Below are 20,694 nucleotides of genomic sequence, written 5' to 3' on the forward strand. Positions count from 1 at the left end.
GAATTCTGGGTCCCTTCCTAGACAGTCTGGAGGTCCAGGAATCTGTATTTTGAACAAGTGCCCTTTACTTGGAAATGTCACCCCTCGGTGGTGTCTGATAACTCAGGGCAATGAAACCATAATGTCCCCACGAAAGCCTGCGTGCGAACGTCCATAGCAGCACTGTTCATGTTAGCCGAAGGTAGAAGCAACCCAAGTGTCTGCCAACTGATGAATAAATAAACAAAATGTGGTCATAGCCACGCACGGGGATATTATTCAGCCATGAAAAAAGAATGGAGTTCTCATACACGCTACAGCAAGGATGAACGTTGGAATCATTATGCCAAGTGGAAGAAGCAGGACATGGAAGCCGCATATTGTTTAATTTCATTTACATGAAATGTCCAGAATAGGCAAATCTGTAGAGGCACAAAGCAAATTAATTATCACTTAGGACTTTTAGGGGGAAGGGGGAGGGAAGGAGGGAATGGGAAGTGACTGCTTAATGGGCATGAGGTTTCTTTTTGGGGGAGAAAAATGTTCTAAAATTGAAGGTAGTGATGGTTGCACATAACTGTGAATATACTAAAAACCATTGCACTGTACACGTTCAATGGGTGAGTTATATGGCATGTGAATTACGTGTCAATAAAGCTGTTATTAAAAAATCCCGAAGGAGAGCCTTCTGAGGAAGCGGGAGAAGCCCCATTGCTTGAGAAACCATTTCCAGGGGTGCAGGCTGCCCCTCTCCAGCTTCCAAAGACGGGAACCCCCACTTCCAGAGCATTGCCTCTGGAAATCCTCACTCCCTGCGTCGGGTTAAGGAGTCCCCCCATTTCCCAGAAGGGTAATCCAAGCCTCACTGGATTGTGAAGGGACATGAACCCCCCTAGGTGTCCTATCCCAAACTCGTTTGGTCAGGTGCCCTGTCAAAAAAATGTGGGGACACATCTCAGTATAGGAGTTGTTTTTTTTTTTTTTTTTTTTTTTTTGAGACAGAGTCTCACTCTGTTGTCCAGGCTAGAGTGAGTGCCGTGGCGTCAGTCTAGCTCACAGCAACCTCAAACTCCTGGGCTCAAGCGATCCTACTGCCTCAGCCTCCCGAGTAGCTGGGACTACAGGCATGTGCCACCATGCCCGGCTAATTTTTTCTATATATATATTTAGCTGTCTATATAATTTCTTTCTATTTTTAGTAGAGATGGGGTCTCGCTCTTGCTCAGGCTGGTCTTGAACTCCTGAGCTCAAACGGTCCGCCCACCTCGGCCTCCCAGAGTGCTAGGATTACAGGCGTGAGCCACCGCGCCCGGCCAGGAGTTGTTTTTTTAATCTACCTAAAAGTTATGCTTGTATTAATACGTGGATCCATATGGACGTTATAAAATACACACCTCATTTTCACTTTAAAAGATGAGCTTTGAAAAAGGAACAGGGAAACCCTCTTTGAGGGGGCTGAGCAGAGACGGGGAGGAAGTTTATTCTCCCACTTTCTTGCGGCCACCTAACCTTGCCCTGCAGGGGTCTGCTCACATCCGCTGTGAAGGACCGGAGAGTCCTTGAAATCTCTGCGTGAGGGCTCTGAGAACAACCAGAGGGAGAACAGGAACATGTGTGTGGGTAGGCAGAGCAGGCCCCTAAGGGAAAGATAAATGCACAATGGAGGAGGGAGGAGGGGAGAGAGAGAGAGAGAGAGCGAGCTATAGTGGAAAGAGATCAGAAGGACCCGTGTTCAAATCTCAGTGTTTCACAGCTCCAACATGTTACTGTCAGTGTGAACTTGACCTTGAATTTAGTCTTGTCATTTGTAAAACGAGGATAACAATACTTCCCTAAAGCATTGTTCAGAGCGTCAACTGAGAGGATGCACTTCAAAAAGAGGTGAGACAGATGGTGGCAGGGAAGAACTATTCACGGAGGGACATAGGAGTCAGGGTCCAGTTTCAAACATACATTGAGTACCTACTGTGTGCCAGAAACTGCGCTAGCCTAGGCTGGCCTACAGTTCACGGGGGAGAGAAGACACGGAAACAGAGACAGTCAGTGCAAGGCCACATGTCCAGGGCTGGAGACTGACAGTAGCGTGGAGGAGGAGGGGAGAGGTGCTCTCCGCCAGTCCCTGAAGCCACACTGAGGATAAAGGTCCTTCTTCCAGGTGCCAGGTGGCAGCTGTCCTGCCACGTGAGTGTCGGGGGCCCTGGGGGTGCCTTTTCAGCAGGCCCTGGGTCCACATAACCCTCCCAAATAAACTCCTTCCAGCCCAAACAAACAGGGAGCTTGCTGCTCCGGAGGAAATGGAGCTAACTGCTGGGCAGATTATTTTTGTCTTCTCCCACCACCACCGCCACCAGAGCAATCAGTGGCATTCCTTTCCCTCCTAAACAAACACATTTGTGTACCGGAGCCTGCCAGGAAGTGGAGAAATCCCCTTTGGAACAGCAGAGGCGGCAGCCTCCCTCCTTCCATTCCAGGGCAGGCTGCATGGGGGCCTCCCAGTGCGGTAGACTTGAGTGAGGACTTTCTCTAGACTTGAGTGAGGACTTTCTCCTCTTTTTCTGGCTGTTCCCAGAAAGGGGAGGGAGTAGGGGAGAAACCTGGTTCAAGTCTTTTTCTGGAATCACTGCAGCCTCTGACTCCCAATCCCAGCCCAAGTTCTGACAACGACTTCAAATGTCCTCATCGTCGTTGTGGGGGAGGGTGGTGAGAGGGGACAGCGGGAGAGGTGCCCAGTCCTGAGAGAACACACAGGGGACAGAAGGCAGAGAGGGCTTAGAGGTAAAAATGGGCCTTTTGATGGTGACATTTCTTCCTCCAAAACATTTTTCCTAGAAAAATTAAGAAGTGCGTACAAGGGGTCTAGGATCCCCCTTAAAGCCAAATAATAGTTAAAAGAGATCTAAGGGCCTAGGAATGGCAGAAAATACCTCCTTGTATCTCAAGCTTAAACGATTTGCTCTAAAAGCAGCACAGGCTTTCGTGTGTGTTTAAAGCTCCTGAGGCTGGACGATACTTCTGAAATATTCACTGGCAATTTTTTTCCACTCTGGTGTGTCCTTCCTCTCTTGAGACCCTTCCCTGTTTGAGCCACTTGGCTGTTGTGTGGTCGCTGCTTCAGGAAAGGGACGTAACTGCTCTCTGCTCACTGGCTTTTGTTTCCAAAGCCCAAGTCCTTAGGAAAACCAAATGACTCTTGGCAAAGTAGAATGTAGGTTTGGGAGAACAACATCCCCCCTTCTGGGGGAAAAGGGAGACGTGGAGGTAAATCCATAAAAGGAGACATGTTTTGGGGTGGGGAGCTGCACCCTTGCCTCTGGTGCCTGAGCCCTGGGGTAAGGAGCAAATTTCAAGGGGGTTTTGGGGGATGTGGGTGGGGAGGGGACCTGCCCACTGTTTGCTGGGTAGGACCGTGTCACTGGAGAGGCAGCAAGACTCTAGAGAGGGAATTGCTGCACGACACATCCAGGTGCACAGAGCCTCTGTTAGAATTTCTGTACCTAATGAGGTTTGAGAACAGCAGGACGATTCCTGTGCATCCAGGAAGGGCGCAGAGCAGCAGAGAGACCTGAGGGGGCCTCTGGGGATGGAACTGACCATCGCCTCAACAGCAGGCGTCGGCTGATCGGACAATCAGCCGATCACCACAGGGCAACGGACATCTCCACGCCTGCCCCTTGCACCCATGACCTTGACTGTTCCCTTCCAATGCCTTGGAACTAACTCAAGCTCCAAAATCTTTGCACAACTCTAGGAGAAGGGAGGGAACCCCAAATTGAGTTTTGTCCACGCTGGTGCTTGAACTAGAAAATAAATCGAACCTTAGAAAAATCCAGTTACATTCCTTGCCTCTGAGTCCTCCTGGGATGGTAGACTGAGGTCCTTACTCATATGCTTGCTTAGTGTTGTCAGTTTCAATAAAGATTTACATCTGAGTTTGAAACATTTCTTGCACATTTCTTTGTACTAGATCTTTTTGGGATAATAGAGGAATAAAGATAGAGCAGATGTGTTATACTAGGTGCTGCAGGAAGGTTGCAAATCCAGTATTATGGGAGCAGCAAGATGTTGAGAAGGTCTTCCCGGGCCCCCCTGCAAACTACGGATACAGTTTTCTCAGGGTGAAGATTTGAGACATTTCTCATCCCACTGCCTGTGCGAGCAGAGACTGAGAAACAATGAAACGGTGGGAAGAATGGAGGTGGATATTGCAGGAATAGAGGAACAGCAAGTCACAAAGTCTCTTTTCCCTTTGTGGTTCTATTTTGGAGCAGATATTGCAGGTGGAGCGGCTGGAATGAGTGGGGACCTGCTCTGCTTGTGGGAGAGGTTTGTGGAGAGCAGTTCTGCACAGGTAGCAAGAAGTCATCAGGGTTCAAGACAAAGGGCTGGCTCCCCCGAAGCCCCCTGCTTCATCTAGTCTGTTTCATTTCACATTCAAACGTCCCCATCAATTAATGAGGAAACTGAGACTTTGAGAAAGCCCTCCTGGTCCAAGTCGCATGGAAGGGAAATAGCTGAGCTTGGAAGCAGCCCTGTGCTGTCTGGCTCCCAGACCACGCTCTTCTCACCACCCCATGGAGGAGTGGGGTGCTGGGAGGTGGAGCACAATAGAACCAGCTTCACAGCTGGGCCCAGGGCTGGGCCCATCTACAGTCATCCCTGAGACCACAGCAGCCAACATCATAAATCGAGGGTTGTGACATCACAGGATGACTCAGGCAGGAGGTGGCAGGGCAGGGAAGCCCTGGTGAGGGGCTGATCGGTTGTAAAACCTCAGTCTAAATAGGGACAGGGCGGTGACATTAGCAGACAGGGCTGGGCCACAGAATTGGATGGTTTAGGTCAAATAATGTCTTGAAATTTATTTTGGAAAATATTTTCCCAAGTGTCTCATTGAACCTTGTGGGAATAAGAAATCTGTGTGGGAAAAGCTGGAAGGGAAGGCTGACAAGGTTGAGAAGGCGTTCATGACCGGTAGGGTTTGATTTCAAAAAAATTCAGGGTGTCAGATGTTCCTGGGGGCAGGTTCTTACTCACACTGTAGAACGCTTCCCCAAATTCCCTGCTCTGCGGGCCGTCCCTGTCTGAAGGCAGACGCAATCCCAGACGCATCCGTCTATTCATTCCCTAGTGATTACGACAAGTGCCTGTGTTCACTGAGCACGTACTAAGTGCCAGGCACTGTTCTAAGCACCTTACACCTCTGCTAAGGCTCAATCTTCACAACAGTCCTACATGGAAGATACTCCTGCTATTCCCGTTACACTAGTGGAGGAGAACATGGAGGCATAGAGGAGTGAAGGAAAAAGCCCAAACTCACACGGCTGGTGCGAGACAGAGCTGGGACTCTAATTCCAGAGAGTCGCTCTGATTTGCTGTGCTGTGTGCTTATTGCACAGCGTTGCGATGGTCTGTGTCTGTTCTTACATGAGACGATGCATGTCAAACACTTAGCTCATTGCCTAGCATTAGAGAGAGGCTGGAAGTATTATTGTAATACCAAGTATTACTATACTGGTAGGAATTTTACTTTATTACCTTATAACAGCTGCTTCTGTAGTCCTCCTTAGTGAGGGACATCTTTGTGGGGAAAATGCCTAGTGATTAGAATAGAAGGTGAGTTTCCTGAGAGCCTGGGGTCAGCTGCAGCCCAGGCCTCCCGGGTGGCCGGGATGGGTCCACACAGCACAGGGAGAAGAAATTGGAGATCTTGGCCAACTGGGATGGCCTGGGGAGTGGAGACGGAAGAGCAGGGGAGGTAGTTTTGGGGCATAACGTAATTGTGAACGCAAATGGTTACATGCAACTAGGCAAATGAGATTTACGCAAAAATCTGATTTCACTAAAGGAAACACTTTCTGGGTGGAGGGAGGACCAGCAGTCTAAGCATAAGAAGCAGATGCTCCGTCCCACAGAATTTATGCTGCAAAAATTTCTTGCACCTCCCCAGAATGTCAGAGCAGGAAGTGACGTCAGAGACCATCTCGTCAAACTCCTTCATTTTATGTTTGAGCAATTGAGGCCCAAGAGGGTGGAGAAAGTTCCTCAGGGTCACACCCTAGTTATTGGCAGAGAGGAAATCGTAACCAGGGGCTCCTGACGCTCTACCCAGGCTGGTTGCACCCCAGAGCTGCCTCTCGCTACGGGGAGTCCCTATCGTCATAGATGTCGAGGAAAAGGTGTTTTCCTCCTACGTTTGCAGTCCAAGCTTCCCACTAAACAAGAATTCGATCTTCAGAATCGTCTGTTGCAATGGGGCTTTCATTGCACATCTTTTTCCTTCTTTTGGCCTGGAGGCAATATTGAAGCAATTCCCTCTGTGGGTGCTTCGCTCCATACATAAACACATGTCTACCATATACACACAGGCACACACATTTGTCATTTCTTCCCAGAATGACTTAATGATTTCCATGTAACCAATATGTTGCAGCTGTTGGCTTCTTTCAGGCCAAAGCACTCAGAAAATCATCGGTTATCAAGTTGCCTTCCCACCGCTGTTTTTCCCAGCCTGGACACATTTTCTCCTCTCTTTCCTTTAAAAAAAAAAAATCAAAAAACCAAAACCAAAACAAGGTAAGAGAGGCCGTGATGATATCCTAAGGCTTTAGAATTTTCTATCAATGGCAAATGTCAGCTAAAAAATCCCTATCAAGTCATGTTATGAAGTTGATGTCTGACTTACCCGTAAAATAAAAGCCTATACTGCTAATAAAAAATAAACAAAAAAGGTAAGAAAAAAGTATGAAAAAAGGTAAGAAAATGAGGTAAGAAAAAAGTGCTAGGACTCTACTCCAACCCAACCCAGAGTTAGTGTCCCTGGGAAGAGGGTCCGCAGGGACCAGGCTGACACTGTGTTTTGGGGGAGGCTTCCAGTGTGGAAGTTAGTTGCTCACACGTGGTAGACAGCTCCTGATCAGGATATGCAGAGGTGAAAGGTTGCGGGTCAGGAGGTGGGAGGCGGGCTTTGGGGAAGACAGTGTTGTGTCGATGAGATCAGGAAGACGGGTCCAAATTCTGACAGCCGTTCACTAGCTTTGTGACCTTGAGAAAATGGTTTCACTTCTCTGAACCTCAATTTTTAAATCTGCAAATAGTACCTTTTCTCATTGGCTTATTGGGGATTAGAATGGATGCTCCATAAAGGCATCTCCTGTCTCCCTCCCTGCTTCCTTTCCAACCCCTTGAACTCTAAGTGTGTTCTATGACCACGTGACACTGCACCATTAGTACCTGCCTGGCCTTGACCCCAGCTTCTTCCAGAGGCTGCTTACCTGGACCAGGTGCAGAAGACCTTCCTGCCCTTGCTACAGTGCTGCCTCCCAGCACCCACACAGGGGGTCTATATTGCCAGGGTGTCTCTTGCTGGGCCCATGCCTGAGAGGTGAGACCGGACACAGCAATAGGTAAGTCAGCCAGGAGCAGCCCAGACCCACCAGGCTGCCGAAAGCTCTTTTAGTCTACCTCATATCCTCCCCCGACTCTCCCAGTTCCTCGGTCCAGCTCCATCCTGCTCACTCTGCCACAGTCATTTTCCTAAAGCCTGGCTGCAGTCTTACCTGATTTAAAAAAATAAGTGTCAGTGGCTACCTCTTCTAGTGACCCCCAAATCAAGTTCCTTGGCTCTGTGTCTAAGCCTCCCGAGATACTGGCCCCAGCCTGCCCATGTGCTGGTCCTTTCTGTGTCCCCTGCACTCCTCCCAAACAGGAAAACCTGCCCCCTGGCTTACCTATCTCTGAGCCTGTGTCCCGGCTGAGTCACTCCTGGAAGGACCTCTGTCTCTCTCCACGCTTTGAAACCCTGTTCATGGTCCATACCCAGCCCAGAGCTCGCTTCCAGGATGACTGCCTAGCTCTGTGCCTCTTGTTCAACAACCATCTACTGCTGCTCTGTGTGGGGCCAGCCTGCACCCCCTGGAGCTTCCCAGTGCCGGTCCCTTACTCTTTCTTAACATTTACCACATTCTACCTCCTTTTGTAGTTACTTGTGTATGTGTTGCATTTCTTCTACTATGTCGTTAGCTCTTCCAAGGCAGGAAAGGAAGCCTCATGCATCCCCCTGTAACCTGCAGGGCAGGTATAGAACAGTGGAAGACACTAGGCCTTGAAATCACATGGACCTCGGCTCAAACCTGCTATGGTTTGAATGGATGTGTCCCTCCAAAATTTATATGTTGTAACTTAAACCCCCAGGTGACAGTATTAAGAGGTGGGGCCTTTGGGAGGTGATTAGGCAGAGCCCTCATGGATGAAAATAATCTCTTATAAAAGAGGCTTCCAAGATCTGTCTGGTCCTTCCATCTCTTCTGCCACGTAAGGATACAAAGTGTGTCCCTTATTTGCCTCTTCCACCATGTGACGACGCAGCAAGAGGTGCCATCTTTGAAGCAGAAGGCCCTCACCAGACACTGAGTCTGTCGGCGCCTTGATCTTGGACTTCCCAGCCTCCAGAACTGTGAGAAATAAATTTCTATTCTTCCTTTTTTTTTTTTTAACCAAGGCAATTGATGTTTTTATTGAGGCAACATTCACATAACATCTATTAACATTTTAAAGTATACAATTCAGTGGCATTTAGTACATTCACAATATTGTGTAGCCACCACCTTTATATAGATCCCAAACCCTGTACCAATCAAGCAGTCACTTCTGATTCTTTCTTCCCTACACCCTCCGACAAACATCAGTCTGCTTTCTGTCTCTATGGGTCTACCTGTTCTGGATATTTCACATAAATGAAATCATATAACATTTTGTTTCTGGCGTCTTTTACTTTGCATATAAGTTACCCAGTCTAGGGTATTTTGTTACAGCAGCCGGAATAGACTAAGACAAAACCACTTTGTGACTATTTGTGTAACAAAGCTCCCTAAGTCCAGTTGCCTGCCCTGGTTGTAAAACAGGGGTACAGGGTTGTTGTGAAGACAAGAGAACAATGTGGTATCTGAGCACCTGCTGTGTGGTAGATGCACAGGAACAGTAAGTTTCCTGCCCTCCGTGAGTGGCTCTGAATGGCTCCCGCACTATTTCCCGGGCATGTCTTGTCATCCTGCAATTCCTGGAGGGCAGGTCTTACACCCCCTTTCAGCACAGTGATTATGCGTCAAACATGCTGTGTTCCAATTCTGGCTCTCATGCACTTGCTGCTTGACCTTGGGCTAAGGAAGCCTCAGTTTGCTCACCTATAAAATGAGGGAAATCACAGAACTCACTTCCTAGACTACCGAGAGGATTAAGTGACATGATGTATATCAAGTGCTTGGGCCATGGTAAGTGCTCCATAAATGTTAGCTGCTGTAACCAGGGTCACATTTTTTTTGAAACATGATGTAGAATGTCCTTTCCTTTGCATCTCCTTGGGTGCAACCTTCCTGCTACTTACCCAGCATGCACTTTTCTTGGGGAGGATGAGGACTCTGACATCAGCAAAGCAAACGGTGGTAGGGGATGGGTAGTCGATCTTTAATATTCAGAGTAGGAGTTACTGAGTATGTAATAGGACTGTTATCTTAAGCAAAATCAGAATTTCTGAATTATTTTGGCTGCTATTGACTTATGGGAGCAAGACAACAGTACCAATTTCATCAGGTTGTTGTGAGGAGTAACCGACGTAGCACACGGAAAGCATTTAGAGGAGACCGTCACACAGAATGCATTTCCCAGTAAGGTGAACGTAGGAGACATTGAGCAGTGCTGGGCATGATGGCTGGTGTGAGATTGCCTTCAGAATGCTCACGTCTTAGTCCGTGCAGGCTGCTAGAACAAAGTGCCATCCACTGGGAAGCTTGTAAACAACAGAAGTTTACTCTCACAGTTCTGGAATCTGGGATGTCTAGAGTCAAAGTGCCGGAAACTTCAGTATCTGGTGAGGGCCTGCTTCCTGGGTCATAGGCTCCTGCGTCCTCACGTGGTAGAAGTTGTAAGCGAACTCTCTGGGGCCCCTTTTACAAGGGCACTAATTCCATTCCAGAGGGCTCCACCCTCATGACCTCATCACCTCCCAAAGGCCCCACCTCCTAATACTATCACATTCAAGGTCAGGTTTCAACAGATGATTCTTGGGGAGAAACGAAGAGATCGCATCGTATTGCTGGACTCTGGACCACACGTATTCCTGTATTATATGCATTTCCCCCACTGTGCTATATGCTGCATGAGGGTATGGTTTAGGGAAAAGATACCAGTTTTAAATTTTATCTCTGCCATTTGGATAGTGGTATGACTCCAGGCAAGTTTCCTATCTCAGCCGTGTCCTCAGCGAAGTGAAGATTATATAACGGACCCCACCCCAGCGGGGGGAATTCAGGGAATAGCCAGAGCGTCTGGCATTGTGCTGGCACAGAGCAGCCCTTCTACAAATGCTGCCACTCCCCTCCTTCCCCCTCTGAGCAGTGTTTGCATCTTATTCATTTGGAATCTCCTGCTTGCCTTGCAGAGAGTAAGTGCTTGACACAATGCTTGACGAGTGGGAGAAGGAAGGCTTGCTAAAGCCCCCGAGATGGATTCAAGGACATTAGAGCAAGGGAGGGGGAGGAAAAAGGGAGGGACCTTCCCATTTTTACTGTAGACAGTGGAAGGGAGGCAGAGGGAGAATAAAGGCAGAGCCTGGGGGGAGGGCAGGGGAGGCAGGCAGACCCCAGAGCCGGGGAGAACCAGAGCAAGGCCGGGGGTGAGGAGCAGGTAGGGGCTCCCTGGGAAGGCTGTGCTGGCCCTGTGCCCACAGACAATGTGTGACTTCCCTGGACCTTGCCAGGTGGGCTTCAGAGCGAGCCTGTGTCTGTGAGAGGGAGGGATCCCTGGGGCTTGGGCCAGTGAGGGACAGGCTGACCCTGTCTTGGCAGGTCAGAGGCTGGGCAGCGACCATCTTGTCAACCCATCTCTGACAAGTGCCCCTGGAGCGGCAGAGCTGTCCAAGGGACTTGGCCCAGCGTGCCCAGCAGGTGGCGGCATTCTAGCATATTCCCGGACAGCCGCGGTCGCTGAGAAACGGCGCCCTCTGTTGGCATGACGCGGAGACACCACTTCGTCTCCTGCAGGGGGTTACCGGGGGTCTCATCTCCGTGTCCAATCAAGGTGCTGACCTTCTGGAAAGCCCTGGGGTTGGTGGCCGGAAAGGGGGGAGGAATGAACGTTGGGCAAAGGAAAATGGCGCTACATGCTGCCGCATTCAATCCAACAAACCTTTCTGGGTGCCCTCCCTGGGTGCCCCTGTCCCCACGCAGGCGTTTGATGATCTCCTTCCTGTCCCTCTATCAGCACACTTGCCATATTTAATTTGCATCATTGCTTGGCCTGTCATTTTCTTTTGTGCAGCTAGGAACGGGGCCGGGTCCACGTCCTCTTGGAACCTCTGATGTCTACACCAGAATCTGGCGCAGAGTAAGGAGTGAAGCTCTTTGTTGAGTGAATGCAGCTTATCCCGAACAAGAACTTAAAAGAGACACTCATTTCAGTACCTCCACCCTGGCCAGGGCCTCTTGTCCTTAAAGATGGAAATTGCAGGATGAGAGACTGAGAGATGCGGCTCAAAGTTCCCTCATGTGAGTCATTGTAGCAATGACCGAGATCAACTTTACACCTCCCTCCACCCCAAAGATGTCAACCTCATCCCCATTAGCCACATATAAAGGTGGAGGGGATGGAAAATCAAGATCTGGCTGAGTCTTGTGTTCATCGGAGAAAGCTCAGGCCTTTAATCTGGGTTTTCGCCTCATTTCCGTCTCTAACCAAGGAGGGACGCGTGAGTTGGGTCCACCAGTTGGGACAAGCAGGTTCAACCTGCTTCTCTGCTGCCTTCCACTCAGACCCCTCCGCCCTGCCACCTGGCACCTCCCGCTTCCCGGCTGGAGCTCCAGCGGAGGGGACAGCAGTCAGAGCCCTCTCCTACATTCCAGCCCTGGCCAAAGCCAGCCCGGGAACAAGCGGACAGCCCCTCTTGGAGGAAGTGATTCAGAAACCACGATGGCCTGGCGGCCCGCCGTGACTCACAGCACATCAATGGGGGAATTGTTTGTGGAGGCCGAGAATACCAAAGCTCTTTTCTTTCCTTCCTTTCTTCCTTTCTTTCTTTCTTTCTTTTTTGCCCCCTCCCAGCCCCCCACCCATGGCGGCATTGTGCAACACCAGGGCTGTCCGAAACATGTGTTTCTCATCATTGGCTCCAACAGCTGCCTTGGAGGACTGGGGAGAAAATAAGACCTCGAGGGAACAGGACACACGGGGACCTGCCGCAGTCAAGGTGGGCCCTTCTCTTCCACTGCACCTTTCTCATCAACACCCACGTCCTCAAGGCGCATCTGGAATGCTAGAGAATAGAATGTTGGATATGGGAGAAAACTTAGCAATGTCTTTTCCAGTACCTTTGTCTACAGACGAGGAAACTGAGGCCTCAGGAGGGGATGTGAGTGGCTTGCCAACTGTCCCACAGCCAAGTTGCATCCTGCACCTCTGTGCAGCAGCTGCGTTGTCTTAGACCTCAAATCAGGAAATGTGGTTTGACAAAGGATGACTTTTTTTCCCACAAAATCTGACAGATGAAAAGTTACACCAAGTTTAGTTATAAATCTTTCAGTTGTCTCTTTCCCCTCATCTACCGGTCTAGGGAGACTGTTCTGCATAAAGTCTGCATAAAGTCCTCTGTGGGGTCGTTTGCAAAGTCTGAAGGCCTTTGCACAGTCGCATGTGGTTGGCGGGCTCGATGGCAAGTGAAATCGGTGCCCGTGGGCTTCCAGGCATCAGCCCTGCTTTTCCCTCCTGCCTCTGTAGCGTCTCCTTTTCAGCACCCTTCGCTGCTCGCCTGGCTCTCAAATGTGCGAGTCGCACAGGGCCCTGGGCCCTCTTCTCTTCTTACTCACATCCATGTTCGTGGTTTCAGTGACTGCCAACCAGCCAGGGACTCCCAAATCTCGCCTTCAGCCCGTTCATCTTCCCTGAGCTATCGATGTGCACATACAGCTGCCTTCTCAGCACCTTTTTTGGGTGCCCCACACTGAACTCACCATTTTCCTACAAAGCTCTTTGACTACTTCGATTTTATTGCCAAGTAACTGTGGGACCATATAGTTAGTGTTCCTAAGCACATGCTTTGGCATCTTATAGACCTGGGCTTGATGCCCAGATATGCTACTTAACTAGCTATGGGGCCTTGGCCGAGTTACTTAACTTTCCATTTTCCTCATCTGTAAAATGGGGATAATAAAAATACCTACTTCATAAGGCCATGATTAAGAGGAAATGAGTTAATTCAGTAGCGTTAGCATAATGCCCTGGCACATACTAAATGCTCAATTGCTGTGGAGCTGTTATTTTTATTATGCATCTCAGCACCCTCCCACTTGAGCTCTTTGAATTCTCACCTTTCAAATATTCACTGAACATGTGTCCCGGTCGCTGTGATTGGTACTGAATTGCATGAGTAGATGAATGAACTTTCTGTTTAACGTCTCTTCTCCCTCCAGATTGTGCTTCTTGGGGGCACACTAAAGATGCTGAATGAATGCATCGAATGAGAAGAGTTAGGAACAGACATGGCAAGAATTCACTCGTGGTCATGGGGTAGGCATTAGAGAATGACTTATTCTTATGGTAATATTCATTGCACAACCATTTCGTGAGCACCAACTATGTATGATGAACTGTCCTAGGTACTGGTGCTATAACTGAGCAAGACACCTCACAGTCTAGGGGGGAAGAAAGACAAAGGAAACCAGGTCCATGGGGCAGGGTGATAAATGGCACCATTATGCTTGTAGAAGGGGACTGACCTCAAGGCCGGCTTCCTGGCAGTGCAGTTGCCCAGGGCCACCACGCTCAGAAAGCTCCATGTTTGGTTTAATGCTCTGCTGTTGTCATCTTGAGATTCTTAATACTTCCACCTTTGAACTTGTGTTTTGTAACGATGACGGAAGGGACAATGGAGCATGTATGTGGGCGAAGGGACTATGTGCGGTATTCAAGTCCACAGCTGTTCCTTGCTGCCTCATTTGCATACGGCCTCCTTGGTGTCCCTCGAACCCAGTCCCAGCAGACCTGTGAGGAGAGGTCAGTCAGCCCCAAGCAAGGACAAGGGAAGTGTCAGAAAGCACTTACAGAGCGCTGACAGCCCCCGAGAGGCCGTGCTTCCTGTTTGAACCAGAACTTGCTTCAGATGCAGAAAGAAGGCAATGGCGTTCTGCGAAAAACAACCAACCAGGAGACACTCTCCTATTCCTTCTGACTAGCCGACAGTTTACCCTGAAAATGATGACACAGAAAGAGAAAGGCAGCCCAGAGCTCCTTTGTCCTCCGGTTCTTCCTTAGTCAACAGTAAGCCCAAGGAGAGAGTGTCGGAAGAAAGTGTGAGTAACAAGAGGTGAAATCAAAGCAGCTGAGTTAGTTTTGTGCCGCATTCCCACTATTCTGGTAAGAAGGAAATACTTATGCATGTATGAGTTATGAAATAGGAGCTGTGAAATTTTGTTGATTCTGCTTATGAGTTTAATCTTCTCATATTTGCATTTAAAATTTGGCCTGGCACAATATGAAAGTAAATGGCAGCTCTTTTTTGCGGCTCCTCAGAGGCAATCAGCTGCTCCAAGATGAGGCTGAATATCTCCTTCCCAGCCACCGGCTGCCGGAAACTCATTGAAGTGGACGATGAACGCAAACTTCGTACTTTTTATGAGAGGCGGATGGCCACAGAAGTTGCTGCCCACACTCTGGGTGCAGAATGGAAGGGTTATTCGGTCCAAGTCAGTGGTGGGAATGACAAGCGAGGTTTCCCTATGAAGGAGGGTGTCTTGACCCTTGGCCATGTCGGCCTGCTACTGAGTAAGGGGTATTTCTGTTGTAGATAAAGGAGAACTGGGGAAAGAAAGCTCTAATCCGTTCGGGGTTCCATTGTGGGTGCCAATCTGAGCATTCTCAACTTGGTTATTGTAAAAAAAGGAGAGAAGGCTATCCCTGCACAGCTTGATGCTACAGTACCTGGTTGTCTGGGGCCCCAAAGAGCTAGCAGAATCTGCAAACTTTTCAATCTCTCTAAAGAAGATGATGTCCACTAATATGTTGTAAGAAAGCCCTTAAACAGAGAAGGTAAGAAACCAAGGACCAAAGCACCCGAGATGCAGCCTCCTGTAACTCCACGTGTCCTGCAACATAAACACCAGCGTATTGCTCTAAAGAAACAGCGTACTAAGAAAAGCAAGGAAGAGGCTGCAGAATATGCTAGACTTTTGGCCAAGAGAATGAAGGAGGCCAAAGAAAAGCGCCAGGAACAGATAGCCGAGAGACGCAGGCTGTCCTCTCTGAGAGCTTCTAAGTCTGAATCCAGTCAAAAATAAGATTTTTTGAGTAACCAATAAATAAGATCATATCCGCCCCTAAAAGTTAATGGTAAAATCCATGCTAATAATATGAAATTTTATTTATTTATTTTACTTAAAATGACATTAGATAGCAAATAAAAAAGCACCATGACAAATCAAGAGAGAGATGGCAGAGGAAAGGGAAAGGCTTTGTATTTTAGTACCTTTGAGAGCATTTTTCCTTTGCATTTTGAAAAAGGGGCCCTGCAAATGAGGCAGCCATCCCTGGCAGGGACAGAGGGAAGTGTCTTTGAACTTTAGACCTGAGCAGTGGATGTGAAAAGCATCTCAGTGGTCCCCTAGTTAAACCTCTGCTCACCGCCCTCCATGAGGACCCGAGGGGCATCTCACGGTCACTCAAGGAGCACGTGGATAAACTGAGACTGGTGCCCAGGCTGCCCGGCTCCCTTCCTTCCTAGCCTGGCATCCTTTCCCTAATATGTGCTCTCCCTGCTGTCGGGAATCCCACCGTAGACTTGGACATGAGATTTCTCCTTTACAAGGGAAACCGTCCCATCAGTGCTTGGCAGATGATGAGCGAAGTGATACATCTCCTGTCTGTGGTGAGGGAAACTTGACCAGCACTTGGTTAAAAGTAATAAGTTGTGTTGAGGGGAAAAATAAAGTGGTCAGTGCTTTAGTCCTCATCTTTCCCGACGTAGCAGCGGAGGTGAATCACCCACTCTTCCTTCCAACACTCGCTTCCCAGAGTCCTACCTCGCCGGCTGCTGTCCCTTGGTTTCCATCACAGGTTCCTCCCCACCTTCCTGACTCCGTAACAGTGACGTGTCACAGGGATCCGTTCTTGGACCTTTTCTCTCTTTCCATCCATGCTCATTTCTTTAGTGACCTTGTCTAGCCCAATGACTCTCAAAACTATCTATATGCTGATGACACATCCATTTATGTTTCTAGCCCTGACGTCTCCCTGAAATTGTTCTAACTGCTCACGCGACCTCTCCACTCTGATGTCCAACAGGAATCACATGTGCAATATCCAAAACTGAGCTCTTGAATGTCCCCACAGCTCCGAGCTGCTTCCCAAGTCAGTCAATGGCAGCTCAATCCCTCCAGGTGCTCAGGGCAAAACCTCAGGGGTGTCCGCCACCTCCTTGTCCTTCACATCTCATGTCCAACCCATGGGCAGATCCTAAAGGCTCTGCCTTCAAAACACACCCAGAGTCTGGCCATCTCCCACGACCATCACTGCTTCGCCTTAGTCCAAGTCACTGTCATTGTTCATCTGGGTTATCCCAGGAACCTCTGAGCTGGCCCCCATCTCATGTGATCTCCTTGGACCATGTGTCACAGTATGCCACCCCTCTGTTCAGAAACCTCTCTGTGGTTTCTCCTCTTACTCTGAAAAACAGCCCAAACCAAACAAACAGCCAAGTGAGCCTCAGAGCCCGAAAGCACCCGGCGCCCGGGGCCATGGGCTTTTCACGTGTCCCCCTTGTCCCCTCGGCCTCTCTGCTCCAGCCCTGTGGTGCCCTTGCTCTTCCCCCCACTCACTGGGGAGCAGAGACTCTCCTGCTGAAGGCCCTCTGTCCTTGATGTCCCCTCCCTGGACTGCTCTTTCCCCAGAAATCTGCAAGTCTCCCTCCCTCACCCCAATGGGTCCCTATCAGATGTCACCCTCCCACGAGGCCTTCCCTGCTCACCTTATTGAACACAGTGACCTGCCACCCTCCCGTGCACTTTCCCCATCTCCTGTCCCTGATTTTTATTCCCCGTAGCACTCATCACCATCTAACATGCCATCTAGTTGACCTTATATTCTGTTTACTGTCTATTTCCCACATGGAATGCAATTGCTTATTTGTCTATTTTTGTGTATTTTACTCGAGTGTCTAAGCCTGCTGTGCTGAGGGCTGAGGTCTAGACCACCTCATGGCCAAGAATTTGCCAAGGAATAATGAACCACCTTCTCCCTTGACTGTGCCCCATGAGTTTCTTTGACTTCAGATTCCAGCCTCTCCCTGGAATGTCCTTTGCCTGTTTACCTGGGTTGAAAATCCTGCCATCTTCAAGGTCTGGTTTAAAGGTGACCTCCTCTCAGAAGCCTTTCCCGACCTTCATCTTTCCAGACCTTGATTGAACTTCACTCTTCTAGAAAACTAAGCAAAATGCAGACAGGGGAACCCTTTCTTGTGACTGCTCATGGAGATCAAAATGAACCCACACCAAAGGACACACTGGTATGTGTTTGGAAGGCAATCCAGTAACTTGGCAAATTAAAACGTGCATTCCCTTGGACCCAGCAATCCACTTCAAGGAACTTACCAAAAGACCTTTATTTGTACTTGAGCAAGTGTACAAAGATACGTGTGCCAAGAACTTGCAGCACTTTTTTATTGTCAGCAGGGCTTGGTTTAATAAATTTTAGTACTGCAGACTCCATGCTGATGAAAAAATGTCAAAATATTTTTCATCTCGAAAAAACCTAAGTGTCAAGTAGTATGCCTCGTATTATCCCATTGCTCTTAAAGAAAGCATGAGGGAAGGACAGAGAGAAGAAAGAGAGGAAGGAAGGGAGGGAGTGCGGGGGAATGAAGGAAGGAAGGAAGGGAGGGACGAAGGAAGGGTTGTATGCTACCCTGAGATTTGGTTCGAAAAGTATGAAAATAAGAAGAAAAACGTGCACGTGGTGAAAATTACCCTTGCAACCCCCTAATATCATCTGTAAGAGATGGTATACAGCTCCACCATCTCTCAATGTTTTCCTCTAATATTGGAACAAATTTCTGGTGTTTCCATGGAGCGCCAGATAAAGCAATGATTTGGCCACATTTTGGGGCCATGCATGAAAAATATGCACTGTGTTGTAAAGGCTAGAACGTTCCTCAGTTGGCATCAGTTCCTGGGGAACGGCAGGCCCATGCCCTCTTCTTGGGCCCTCTGGACTCCATGTCTGTTGAGAAAGGCGGGAGGCCCTCCTGCCATTGCTCAGCTCTGTCTCATGGCCGTGTGCATCTCCTCTGTGCATGCTCAGTACGTGTTTGACGTGACTCCACCGTGTGCGTGCACGTGGTGTTTGTTTTTTATACTCCTTTGCAGCGCTTGAATTTTACACAAGTACACTTTTATAATGAGGAATGAGATAAATGTTTGAAAAATCACTCCACAGGTGCAGACATATAAAGTACACACCAAGAGTCTAAATTACTTGTTTTTAAATAAACAATTGTTTAGAAGTGTTAAGAAGAACTTGTGGATGATGAATTGTTAAATTATCTTTTCAATGAAAATGGCAATTGGTTTTGTCCCCCTCCCTCCTTCCTGTCCTCGTTCCTTCCTTTGTTGCTGTTGTTGTTGTTGAGCACAGGTATTTCAAGGGGGCAGCGAGTCCCTTGTAGAACTGATGTAAATGAGGAGACTGAGCCTGGAGTCAGGGCTGCCCACACGTGATGTGCACACAAAAATGCTCCAGGTGAGTCTACTTGGGCATGAGGGCAGGGGAGAGAGAGGAGAAGTTGTCTTCTAGCCTCACGCTGTCCCTCTGTCTGCTCCCCAGGATCTGCCACCTGCCCGAGGCCCTAGGTTCAGATGCCATTGTCTGTCCCCCAGCTCGTGGTGCCCTGTGAGTCTAGCAGCCATGTGACTTCACGGACTCGCCCTTGTATTTGTCACACTCTTAGCACAGCCCTGGAATGTAGTAGACACTTACTAAAAATAGCTGGCGTTTATTAAGCTCTTACTATTGTATGCCTGACCTGATTACCTTTTATACTCTCTCAAAAATCCTACGAGGCAGGTATGGAAATCTGTATTTTGCAGATAAGGAAACTGAGTCATCGACAGGTTAAATAATGTCCCCAGGCTTGTAGATCTGGGATGGGAAACTGGGTTCTTAGACTCTAGGGCTAGTCCTTTAACCGCCACCCTTCTGCCTCCAAAAACTGTGTGTTGAATGAATAATTGAATGACGAGTGGATCAGACTTGCCCTTATGAAGGTCCTATTAGGAGATACTTCTCTAACAAAACAGGGCTGGGAGTAGTGTGTGGGGGAAGGTTCCTAGCTTGTCATTCCTTATGAGCCAGCAGGTTGGGGAAGGTTAGGGCTAAAAATCTTTGGGGGAAGAGAAAAACTGAAAACTGTGCTCCAGAATTCTCTAACAGATCTGTTGGTCCCCAGCCTCCAAGTGAGGTTCATTCTACTCTCCCCAGCTCTACCAACCACTTCTGTATTCAGGGTCAAAAACATTAGTTGTATGCAAGGAAGGCAGCAGGGAAAGGAGAAGCACTGTGAGAACCACCCTCTCTACTTGCAACAGGTGAGGCAACCACTAGAAAGATGGCGGGACTGTTAAAAGTAAAAAGAATAACGATAATAATGGCAGGCACATTGCTGTTTAATATCCATTCTCCCATTCTTCCAGGGTTAGAGAATTCCTAATTTGTAGTTGTATACACGGTTGCCCAAAGTCAAGGCAATATTTTCCAGAGTCCTTTCAAATTAGGTGTGGCCATATGACTATATTCTGGCAAGTGAGATTTAAGTGGAAGCATCATAAGGGAAGTTCTGGGAAACTCCCTTAATGGAGAGCTGACATGCACCTTTCCCCCTTCTTCTTCATCTTTTCTTCCTTTCTGCTAGCTGAAAGGCAGATGTGATGGCGGGGACTGGAGCAGCCATCTTGGACCATGAGGCAGGTAGAGCAATATCTGTACTTGCAGACGAGGAAACTGAGGATGGAATGAGGGCAGCAGACTAGAAGGAACTTGAGTTCCTGAGGTCTTCATGGAGTAGCGCCATCATACTAGCTCTGGACTTCACAGCACAGGAAAATTAAAATTTTATCGTATTTAAGGAATATTATTTTGAGTCTCTGTTGCTCATACCAATTAATATACATCATTATGGTTTCTTGGAAATATCTTAGAATTGGTAATAAGACTTGTTTTATGTTCACCTTTGTCTCTAACTTATATGATTCTAAGTTCTCTTGTTCCCAATATAGAAATTAGAATTTAATATATCCCCCTCACATGCAGTGATCTTTATAGTAAAATACATTTCATAAAATGGACAATAGAGATTTGAGAAGTGGATGCCAAAAAGTTTGAGGGGATATGGTTACACTATTGTATTTTGGCTTTAGGTTATAAGGGGGAAGAGATCTTACTTACTTAATTTAAGCACAAAAGAGAGCTCACTGGTTCACAAAATCCAAGGGAGAATTAAACATTCAAGCTATGGCAAATCCATAGATGAAGCTGGAAACAGGGACCTTCTATGTCTCTCAACCTTACTTCTTTGTATTTTGGATTCAGTCTTTATTGGCTTCTTCCACAGGGCAGTTTCACATCTTACAGCTCTAGCCATTGGAAAGGGTGACTCCCCTTCTCCATCCTGTTGTCAGTACTCTCGGG

The 20,694-nt window shown here is 48.2% G+C and overlaps 1 protein-coding gene and 1 pseudogene across 2 annotated transcripts in view; one reads left to right on the top strand and one right to left on the bottom strand.

Annotated features, from left to right (window-relative positions):
* The window catches only part of SYN3 (synapsin III), a 377,990-nt gene that overhangs the window by 100,113 nt on the left and 257,183 nt on the right, over nucleotides 1-20,694 (bottom strand). The gene's annotated exons all lie outside the window — the stretch shown is intronic.
* Nucleotides 14,547-15,296, top strand: LOC138396945 (small ribosomal subunit protein eS6-like; annotated as a pseudogene).

The sequence above is a fragment of the Eulemur rufifrons genome, chromosome 16, assembly GCF_041146395.1.
Source record: "Eulemur rufifrons isolate Redbay chromosome 16, OSU_ERuf_1, whole genome shotgun sequence".
Classification (NCBI taxonomy): Eukaryota; Metazoa; Chordata; class Mammalia; order Primates; family Lemuridae; genus Eulemur; species Eulemur rufifrons.